We start from the raw sequence: 12,044 nt of genomic DNA, 5'->3' as shown, positions 1-12,044 counted from the left end.
GTTAAAATCTTTCCGAGTACCCCCCGGAGCCTGCTTAAACGTCCCGTGGGGTCTAGAATCGCTGGTTTAAACCATCTTTTGGGCATTAAATGTAATGTAGCACACCTTTATGTCTTTATGTTTATTTTTCACATCCGCAAAATCTAAATGTCTATGGAAGTGTCCCTCTCCTTTGCTCGCTTTTCCAGCACGGAGCCTGGTGTCAGACACAATAACATATACTGGAGACAACTTAACCTCTGACCCCTTGCGCTCTTTGAAATCAGCAGACAATCACAGCATAGCTGACAGGGCAAGAGTTACTCCCCACTCCCCCACGTCATTCTGAGACAGACGGCTGAAAGAGGAGAGAAAGTGAAAAAAAAAAAAAAAAAAACAACGGGGAGAAAAACATGAAAGACATGAGACTGTTTCTCGCAGTAACAAATGACACGGAATTTGGTTAGTTGAACCTCGGCTCATAGGCAAACATGCAGGACAGAATGGGAGAGCAAATCGCTTTTTCAAGATGTTTTTGCCGATGTCCTGAACAGCTACCTCGGCCCAGAACTGCTCATCAATCAAGTGTCTACAGAAGTCCTTCTGAGCTGGTGGGTCGTGTCACAAAAATGGCTCATAGCTCTGTTTTTATGGATGTGCTCATGCTCAGATACAAAAAAAAACAGATTGCATTTAATATGAGTTCACTTGATGATAAAACAGTTTATGCAAAGAGTTGGCTGAGTTACACACACACACACACACACACATATATGTGTGTGTGTGTGTGTATATTAATGAAACAGTTTATTGAACATTCATATCCTTATCATATGTGACCCTGAAGAACATAAGCAGTCGTAAGTAGCACGAGTAAAAAGAAATATCAAATGTCAACTATATCTCCCAATAATATGCCTCAATAAAATGATATTTAAATGCCTTGCTTTTTTTAGAAAGCTCTGTGTGTTTTTTTATGGGGCAACACATACAATACAGTGCTACAATACAACAGAGATCAACTAATAAAGATTCTTGAATGGATCATATTTTATACTTACATTTTATGATATGAATAACCATAAAATGAATAACCAATAAGTAAAGCCTTAGTAATACCAAATGCGATACAGCATGTAAATATATAATACAGCACACTGTAAAAATGTTGAGGAGAGTCACAAATCTCCTGATGCCGGTTGCCTTCCAAGACTTCCAGGATTTCGCAACTTTTTTGATTTTTCTTTATAGGGGAACTTAATAATAAAAAAGTATTGTACAAATTGCTTTTACAGTTTATATTTTTTTTTTACAAAAATGCATAATAAGATATTATATTTTAAACAAAATAAAAAAGACAAAAGAGCCAAAAACAAATAGTTTTGGGCTGTGCTTTACATTTTTATGCAGGTGTTTAATCTCGAGCTATTTTCTTTACATTCAGTGTTTGTTTTAAACACTTTGAATCATTTCATGGATTTCCTGGGATTCAGAGGCATGACCTAATTTCTCTCTTCTTTGATCTACATCACAGACACAGATTTTTTTTACTGTTGCATTATTATATTCATACAAAGTGCTTTTTTATTAAACGTTTGTGTGTGGATTGTGTGTGTCCAGCAGCAGTGTCGTGCAAGGCTTTATCACAGCACAAATGATAAAGAGTGTTTATCATAGCCGTGAGAGAACGACTGCATGTCAGACAGAATTCCTTTCCAAAAACGTCTCACTGCTATCATCTCTCTCTCTCTCTCTCTCTCTCTCTCTCTCTCTCTCTCTCTTTCTTTCTTCACAAAACCCTCTTAATCACCAGAGCAAGCCCAACTCACCACTGCAGTGGATGAACCTCAGCAAAACCTCCTCTTGATGTCTCCCTGACATGACGTTTAAGGACCAAAACAAGCAGCGTTTAATAACTGGGAAACTCCAGGACTGAAACTTTTAACGTTACAGTTAAGTCGAGCGAAATCAGAAGCCTTTTTGAAACTTCTCACTGCTGAAAAAGAAAAAGAGACATTGACATTCTGGAATAAACGCCTCCGTCAGAGTGCAACTTCTGAACGCCACGGATAATCTATCCCATACTGCTCCGTATCTGCCCTTTACATCAGTCTTCGTGAAAATATCGGTGATGTTCACGGACGAAAAGCTTGCCTTCTGAACGCTTGTTTTTCGTCACAGCTCGAGGTGAAGGAATCATCGTTTTGACCTTGCGGAGAACTGCAAACAGATGAAATTTGGCGAAGTTACAGCATCTGTTTCCTCTTGAGGGATCGAAACCTTGAGTCTGACCTCGTTGTTGGTATCAGCATGCCCCTAGGTGGCGCTGGGACCAACCGAACGCTGCTTCTCTCCCTGCTGGCCAGGTGCCTGAAGGAAATCGAGACAAACCGTCAGGATCCCCGAGATAATGCCAGCACGACAGCCCCGACCTCAACAAGCAGGCGATCCTACGACAACGCCTACTTCTACATCCTGTTTGTGATGTTCTTCTACTCCTTCCTGGCTCTGGCTCTCTTCAGAGGTTTCGTTCAGTACGATGAAGGCAAGAAGGATCCGTACAAAGAGTTTATGACCCCCGCTGGCTCCTCAAAGAAAAAACCCAGCGCAGGCCCAGCCAGTGACAAAATCGACTTTGAGGAGGAAAACAGTATCTGAGACAAGAGACGCGGCATATTCAGCACCTCCAGAGGTTTCTCGTGAGATTCTGCACAAAGCACACCTAACCAGAGAATCTGAAAACATAGGGGGTTATATTATTCATGCTTCTGCAATATTGAGTTTTTTTTTACAAAAATAAATGTAATTTTAAGGACATTTTTCAGCAAATGTGCATTTAATCAAAAGTGAGAATAAAGACAGTCTACTGCAAACAAATAGTGTCTTTTTAATCTTTACATTCAAAAACAAATCATGAAAGAAGAGAAGAGAAGAGAAGAGAAGAGAAGAGAAGAGAAGAGAAGAGAAGAGAAGAGAAGAGAAGAGAAGGCTATTAGATTGATTTGATGAAGGATCATGTGACACTAAAAAAAAGAGTAATGGTTTCTGAGAATTCATCATTACATCAAAAGGAAAAAAACACATTTTAAAATATTTAACAATAGAAAAATATATTATATTCAACAAATATTATATATATAAGTATGCTTAAAGGCAAAGTATGAGTATGGTTTTATTCCATATTTATGGTTTTATTCCATATTTGGCTGGAATAAAACCAGTTCATTTCTAAATTAAGTCTATTAGTTTATTTGGCAACACACATTATATAACAGAATATACTGTATGCTCTAAATGTTTGTGGATGCACAATAAACCTATGCACCGTTCTTATTAATAACCCTATTCATTTTTTATTTCTACTCGTATTGTGCTGGCGACCATTTTATCAGCAAGACCAGCAGTTTTTCTCTCAGTGACCCCTGTGCGCAAAGTTACCAGCAATTGCAAGGTGAATTTACAAATTAACAAACGCGGCCCTGTAATTACATTTGTTTTGACAAAATCAGTATTAGGAAGTAAGGCTATACGACGCGCGCTCGAAGGTTTTTTGATGTGGAGAGGTTAGATTTAATCAAGCAGAAGGCAGAAGGCAGGGACGCGGCGCAGGGGACGGCCGTGCACGGGATTTGATCCGTGCAGAAAGCGGCGAAAAATGCGGCGGAGAGCGCTCGTCTAATTTGAACCTCCCGCTGACCCCGTGTGATCTTACATCCTCGACCCAGAGCGGCGAAGACGCATGGAACCTTAGACTTTATCGGTTCTGTGAATTAACGTCAATTGCATCTAGCAGGGATGGCGGGGGGATGCCTTTAATGAGAACATACGCTTTTCATTTTGACGACATTCTGCCGGCTAGATCATGAAAGCCAGATTGAGAGAGAGAGAGAGAGAGAGAGAGAGAGCGCGCGGTGTAATCTTCAGTAACGCACCAACAACTTGCTATTTGCACCCCCTCCCTGTAAGGAGTTTAGAGTTTCCTCGAACTCCAAGCAAATCAAGGGCCCTTCGGATGACGGTGGCCTGCAGAAGCGAAGGGGACCCGAGCGACAAAACTGGTGCGCCCGGAACGGGTGCGCGCCGAACGCGCGCGCGTGAGCCCGGGGGTCCTGACGTTATGTGAAAATAGCAAGCGATGAAATCGCAGCTAGCATGTGATAAATAAAGCGTATTTCGGCACGTGTAATGCATTGTACCAGAGGTAGCTTTGTGCACCGTTGTGCAAGATTAAAGCTGCCGGAGCGCTCTTAGTGTCGAGGAGGAATATCGAAGCCTGTTTATTGTTGGATGCCACCGAAGCCCATTCAAGTGCTGCTTGTAGCTTGTTTTGCAGGGGTCGGAAACTTTTGAGGCGTCAAGACGCTCATTTTGCCTGGTTTATAATCTATTATATTCATATGGATCAACTCACTGTACCGCAATCATCGTATCGATGCGCGCCTCTGTACAAACAAGAATAATTGATCATTTTTAGGCAAAACCAAAGCGATTCTGAGCTACTTCATAAGTTGACTTATTGTCAATCTTTCTGATCTGATTCGAAATAAACTTTTCACTGGGTTATGGATTATCTGTTGGGATCGGGACTCTGTAGAACTGCAGCACAGACAACGTCTACATGAAGTTACTAAATAAAAATAATAAGGAAAGTAATTACGCACCATTCTACACACTTGATTGCTTTTAGACTAAAACCCTGCTGAAAAAAAGTTTGTTCTAGCTCAAAGTGGTTTGGTCAGTTTTATTTTATTATTTCCAGTGGGGGTTTGCAGTTATTGAACTGGCTCTTTTCTGCAGAGAAGATTACTATTTAATATTACTATTTAATCACCTTAGGAAGCTTTGAGTGGCTTATTGTAAAATGGCTGCAACAGCAATAATATGTACATGTCACAATAATTTATACTGCTCTCTCTCTCTAATATAAAGATGTTTTACAAATAAGTAGTGTCTTAAAATATTTAAACATGTCAATAATTTAAAAAAAAAAGTTCTAAAAGGTATAAAAAAACCCAAAAAACTAAACAAAAAAAAGACACTGGTGTTTTAGAGATTTATAAAATAATTTAATCCATAAAGTCAAACAAATCCAATGACTTCCTATCATTAGGATATCAGTGGCTAGAAATGCGACCAGAACTTGTTTCTCTGAGGGCAGCTGTGTATCCTGGGTCAAGAGAGGAGCATCCTGACCCGAGGAAGAGCCTGACCTGTCTTAATTTAATCTATCCGCCCGCTGTTCTTTGAAGACACGCTGAAGCCCGAGGGCAGAGCTGAGCTGAGCATCTCGCTCCTTTGACCTGATCATACCTCCACAACTTCAGAGAAGAGGCTGAGACAAGCTAACAAAACAAGAAATGTTTTCACTTGAAAAAAACAACAACAAAAAAGCGATAGAATTGCGGATGAATAAATGATTACTTATTATTTTACAAAAAGGGATGATTTTATTTAACATGGAAAAGATTGAAAAGTGACAATTATCAAATTTTAGACTTTGTGTTATCGTGTACTTTATACTTTATTAAAAGGTTTAAAAAAATTCTCAACAATGGAACATTGCATATATATATATATATATATATATATATATATATATATATATATATATATATATATATATATATATTAATAAACAACAAATGTTTTTAGGGAAAACTTGTAGTTAACAAGTGTTAACTGTTTAAAAGTGTTGCTATATATTTACTGTAGTTTTTGTTGGTTTGTTGGTAGTTGGTTTACATCCCACCCCAGAGCATGCTGCAAATAATGGTTGTTGAAGCAGTAGCCAAACAAACAACATACAACTTATATTTAGCATAGAAACATATATTTAGCTCCTCATTTGTGCCGCTACAGTGTAACGTGTGTAATTATAAACACACAACAAGGTTGAAGTTTTTCTTGTTTGTTCAGTTATCCAATTATATGATTTAGACCTGACGCTCATATTCATCAACAGCTCTTCAAAACAAAATAATAATTATTTAGTTTTAAATACCAGAAAAATATAAAAAAGTTTATTAGATACTAATTATATCAATTTCTTTTAATTGTAGTAGCCTTAAATGTGTACAGAAACTTAATACAATTGTAGAATATTAAAAATAATAATAATAATAAGTAATAAGACTAAATGTTTGAGTAAGGCTACTTATGGGTTCTTACCGAGGTTTGGTCGTTTAGTGCCATCTAGCGACAGCCTTCAGACTTCAACAAACACGTGGAGAGACCAGACGCTGAAGATCGGGTTAAAAAAACAGAGGTGGAGAATGAACTTCAACCAGAAGAGAAAGGTAATAATCATAATATATCAAATGAATGCAAATGGTAATATTTGTACAACCACAGTAAAAAAAAAAAAAAATATATATATATATATATATATATATATATATATATATATATATATATATATATATATATATATATATATATATTATTATTATTATTTGAATCCCTTAAATCCTGCACAGGCCCCAGCATTGCCTCTTCATTGCGAAAGACTGTAAATATGTTGATATTTTCTGAACATTTTGGACAATAAAAATATTAAATCATATTTAGTCCAAAGAAATTCTGCATTATTCTGCAAATTTGACTGGAATCTCTTCTCTTCTCTTCTCTTCTCTTCTCTTCTCTTCTCTTCTCTTCTCTTCTCTTCTCTTCTCTTCTCTTCTCTTCTCCTGAACAGAGCATTAAAAATTAAAATGAAAACAATAGCCACACTGTAAAAACGTATTTTTGCACGGTCTAAATTAGACAGATTATTCATTCTAATTTTTAATCTTACTTCAGTATATTTGCTGTTTCTTTGGTTACAGTTCGTATTTGTAAATATAATTTTGTATTTCTATGTTATCCGTACTTGCACAAATGTTGCTATAGCAAATGCTGAATGTGAATATTGTAAAGCAGCCGAAGACAGAAATGTCACATCAGATGTTTATCTGGGGCTTTTCTTTTGGAAAAGACATGTGACACAATACAGCTACATTCCTCTGTCTAGACGTCTAAGATTTTTTTTGTCTGATGTTTCTATGAATGTGTCAAAATGAGTTTAAACCATTTCTGAATAAAAAAACAATGTTTGCATTGTTTGATTGACTAAAATGTAAATATAATTTAGTAATCCTAAAACGGTGTATGGTTATAATTAAATATTTACAAAATAATTCTACTCTATTTTGGTTTAAATATGCTTAATATACAAACAGAAACCGTCAGTTAGCAATTTCCAACTCCACTGCACAATTCAGTCCCATTTAGCTTTGTTAACATAAAATAATAAAAGTATGAAAAGATAAAAGACAAAACATGTGTGAAGTTAACTTGTAATGTGTGAAGTTAATTAGCTTTTGTAACATCTTGTACTTTTATGAATCATCTTTTGTAGCGTCCATATTATCCTAATACACACGGTCACAAAAATGAAACAAAATAATGTAGCAAATACCATCCTGGAAGATTGTTTTGTCAGTTTGGATTAGAAACAGTAAGAAAAGCCAGACGTAAGTGCTCAACATTTTATTTTCAATCCAGCTGATTGTGCATATTACCTCATGTTACATTTCATCTTTTCATTTAGGTTCATGTTTACAGCGAAGAATTTAACATTTCGGTTTGTCTGAAGCATTTTTAATCTCCCAGATAGGATTAAAGTGGAAAACGCTGTTTCACTGCCATAAAAATAACTTCAATCATAATTATAACATCAAATGATGAAAAATAAATCCATACGCAATCCAAAATATCAGTTTTATTATAAATTGTTATTATTTTTTGGTCTGGTTCCTGATATGCTGCTGATTTTAAAAACATTTTAGCTTTGAATTCGTGCCAATAAAAATAGCCTATTATTGAAACCTTTCCCTTTTGTTGTGAGTTAAATAATTTTACACTATGGAAATACAAATTCCCAATAACACTTGAGAAAAGAATATTGTATTATTATGCTACCTATCCTATCCTATCCTTCGAAACAGCGTTAGCATTAGCCTATCCTGTGACTTCGTGTTTGTATATATTTGAATATATATTGCTAATATGAATCTAATTTAAATAAGAACGTGTTAAATTGCTCTGACCGACAGTTTCGGTCCTCTACTGCCATCTAGTGACAAGATTTAGACACTCCGGAGTATTCATCAACACGTGGCGAAAGGTCAGACATGCTAACAACGATTAACTGCTAACAAACGATGCATTCTTACACGCATTCATGCTGTAAACACATGTGACTTTATGTTACGGCCAGCCCCGTTTCTTGCTGATCTTTAGCACCCGTAGTCTGCAGTCTTCACTCCGCCGTCTCAACAAGCCCTCAAGGTAGAAAGTGAACTAAAACCGGAAAGCAAAGAGAGACAATAACAACATTTTCATCTAATATGAATGTGCGAAGTCATATCTAAAAATAGGCTCTCCCTTTGAGGTCAGTTACCAAAATGTGCAACGAAACAATTGCTACGGTTAGCTGTAAGGTACTTGCATATATACGAAGCGAACAGGTCACAGGGCTATCTTCAGACCAGCGCATTTTAAATATGCTGAGGAGGAGATTGATTTTGAAGACCATTTTGTTGGATTTCAACAAGCTTTAGGTACAGTTCGAGCTACAGTAAGTAAGTGTGTTAACAGAATCTATCCCGCTTAGATTGGAGGGAAACATAGCGAAAAAGGTAAATGCAAGCATGCATTAATACAGTAAATATATGGAGATTTAAAGGGCCACCAATCTAATTTGAGATCTAAGATTGAGATGCAAATTGTTTTTGTAGTCATGCATTGCAAATAGTAAAAAACTGTAGCTTAGTTTCGGACATTTGCTCAGCACTGGTGACAAATTTCTCAGATTTATGCAAACAGTGAAAATGATTTGTAAAAGACACTTACATCCTGCATGGCCTTCAGCGCTGCCTCCTCATTGGCTCCCGAGTTAACACGTATGTGGAAGACTGTGATTACATTGATGTTTTCTGGAAACGATGGAAAGTTTTTCTCAAGATGGCTTTATATGTTACCGTCTGCTTTATTTTGTCTGTGTTATTCTATATGAAAATGTGCAATGTTCATGCAATCGATATATGCATACATAATAATCGTATTTTAGCATTTTTAGCAGAGTGGTAGTGGTATAAGTTACTCTGTTGGGGTGTTGATGAGGATGCAGAGGTTGGTGTTGGGGATGAAGAAAGTGTTGGTTCTGAGGATGATGATGGTGATTGGTTGCTTGCAGGCGAGGATGATGTTGAAGGAGATAAATGTGGTGAGGTTGGTAAAGATGAAGGTGATAGCGTGGTCGGTGCAGGTGATGAAAATGCTGAAGTTAGAGATGGAGTAAATGGAATAAATATAAAAAAAACAGAAACAGATGCATATTTATGAATGTTTTAATTCGGGGATGTCACAAAAGAATAAACAGATGCAGTCGTTAATTCATTTAGGTAATTAATTAGTGAGCTAGTATCAGTTTCATATAAGAATTAAACTGAGACTCACTCCAGTGCCTAATTATGAAATCTAGTTCCTGATACCAGTATCTTAAATTTAATTACAGTGTGCTGTACATTATGACATGTTCTTGTTTAAAACAACAATGTTTCATTGAAAGTTTATGTTTTTAGACACTGAGGTGATTATAATGGAGTGTTTATTCTTACGCTGAGTGCATGTCTGATAGTAGTCAGGACAGCAGTCTCCAGAAGACACACATTGCTGATCACAAAAACATCCATTACGGTTACATTGGTTATTCAATCCGGGACAGCAGAGTGCTGTGGGCACTGAACACTGTGCTGAAAGATACAAGACATGAAAGCTCATTTAACAAAGATGAGTATTTTTTTTTTCTTATATAGGGCTTACCTTTTGTAAAATGCAGATCTGATGGTCTATAGCTGCGAGTGTGTGAAATGTTCTGACATTTCTTTGTATCTTGTGCAAATTAGAACACAGCTGGATAGATTTGCAGATGACAGTTTGATTATATTGAGAAGGAATTCATTTATGTGTTTTTTAAAATCATCAGACAATATGTATGATTTTTCAAATCGGCAAATATCAGCTTCAGAAACAGAGCTAATGTTTTTTTTTTTTGTTGTTGTAAAAGTAGATCTTACCATATGTGTGACTATTTGCAAAAAACCCCAAGTTTTTCTGAATAGAATATTTAAATAACAATTTGTTTATTCTGAACATAGTCTTTATAATCACAACCACTTTATTCAAAACATGTATGAATTTTTGTTTTCTGTTGAATGCAAAAGGAGGTATTTTGAAACAAGAGTTTGTCATAATCACTGATTTTTTTTGTGGTATTTTTTTTTTTTCCGTACTGTTGAAGTCATTACTAGAAAGTCTTTTATTTGCTGTAGTTTACTAAAAAAAAATTCTCCTTCGATAATAGTTGTTCTAAACATACTTCTCATACACAGAACCACGATCACAAAAATGATGGAACACTTTGTTTAAGCTCGTAATTTGTTTTATAGAATTGAAGCATGCTGTCGGTCTTACCTGAAACCTGGTCTCTGTTAGTTTGGACCAGAAACAGTAAGAGAAGCCAGGAGTAAGCATCTGAGACCTTCATCTTGGTTCATCTGTGAGTGTAATTTGCGGCTTTGGTGTTTTTTAAGCAATTAAATCCACGCCCCAAACACCGGCATCGTTTCCTTGTACTACCCACGTTTGAACATTTAGCTTTTTGACATTTGTCTTGGCATTCACGTTAATCTATTTACAGTGGAATTTCGTAAATAACATGTTACTTCCTGTTTGTCCGAAGGAAAATAGTATACTGTTCTTCCAAATGTGAAAAAAGTGCAGGAAAACTCTTATATTGAACACTGCTGTAAAAATCGATGAATTTATATCTTTTATGTAACTTGTTAAAATGCAGTATATTTTCCCTCTAGCAACTGAACCAATGCATTTTGTAATTTTTCACAATCGCAGCACTTTTTTTTGTTTGTTAAAGATCGCTTCCTCATACTGGTAAACCAATACGCATTTTTTTCTATGACACATGGCATCAAGGTAGATGTTAAGTCACTCGAAAGAAAATCTTTAGAGTGGAATGCTGGAAAATGATTTTTCTACAAAGAATGCACCCACAAAAATGTTTGTGTATAATTCAAAATATTGTCTATGAACAAAGTATAAGCAGATGAAAATTAAGAGGATTTAATTTTACAGATTTTAACTAAATTAAAATCCTAAGAAACAAATATGATTTAGCATAATCATAATTAACCTTATATTTGGTTTTAGTAATGAGAGCTTAGTGTAAAGTCTGATTTTGTTTTTATGCTGCTTTAGATTTTTTAATCTTATTTTATCCATGAAATGTTTGACAAAATAGTGTTCTTATGTTTGATGCTGTAGCGCCACCTAGTGAAAAGGTTCCTGTAAAACACAGAATATTCACAAAAATATAGATTTACATAGAGCAGCTATTGTCTGTCCCAGATGTCATGTTCCACGAGGTGTTTGTTTCACATAGATTTTTGTAACACTCGTAGCCTGCTGTCTCCTCATGACGGCTTCCATGTGAAGAACAAACTAATTCCAGAGAAGAACAATATTACTTACAGTACTAATAAGTCTAATAAGTGTGCTGTTGCTAGTGTTGTTATTTTATTACTGCTAATCAACTATCAATGTAAGAGTTTTAATATTTCAATACTGAACAGACCCTTGGGTTTTCTGTAAAATTAGGTGTTTTTGTTAGCAGCTATTAAAAGTAATTTTAGGAATGACTTACATCCTGTGTAGCCTTCAGTGCTGCTTCCATATTAGCCTTGGAGCGTGCATACACACGCAAGGGAATGGATAACGGGGAATTTTGCATTTAACATAATGATATATATTTAACCACCCCCTCCGATAAAAACATATTAACTGACTTCAATTTTATGCTCCTCACACAAAGTTATCATGACTTAATGATTGTCACAAGTATATCTCACACAGATCATTTGTTATTAGCATACACTACATGTTTTAGATAGTTTCCTCCAACCATATGACACCATTAAGGTGTAAGGTCATGAGAAGAAAATAGTTTG

The sequence above is a fragment of the Puntigrus tetrazona genome, chromosome 2, assembly GCF_018831695.1.
Source record: "Puntigrus tetrazona isolate hp1 chromosome 2, ASM1883169v1, whole genome shotgun sequence".
Taxonomy (NCBI): Eukaryota; Metazoa; Chordata; class Actinopteri; order Cypriniformes; family Cyprinidae; genus Puntigrus; species Puntigrus tetrazona.
This window is presented reverse-complemented; position numbering follows the sequence as displayed.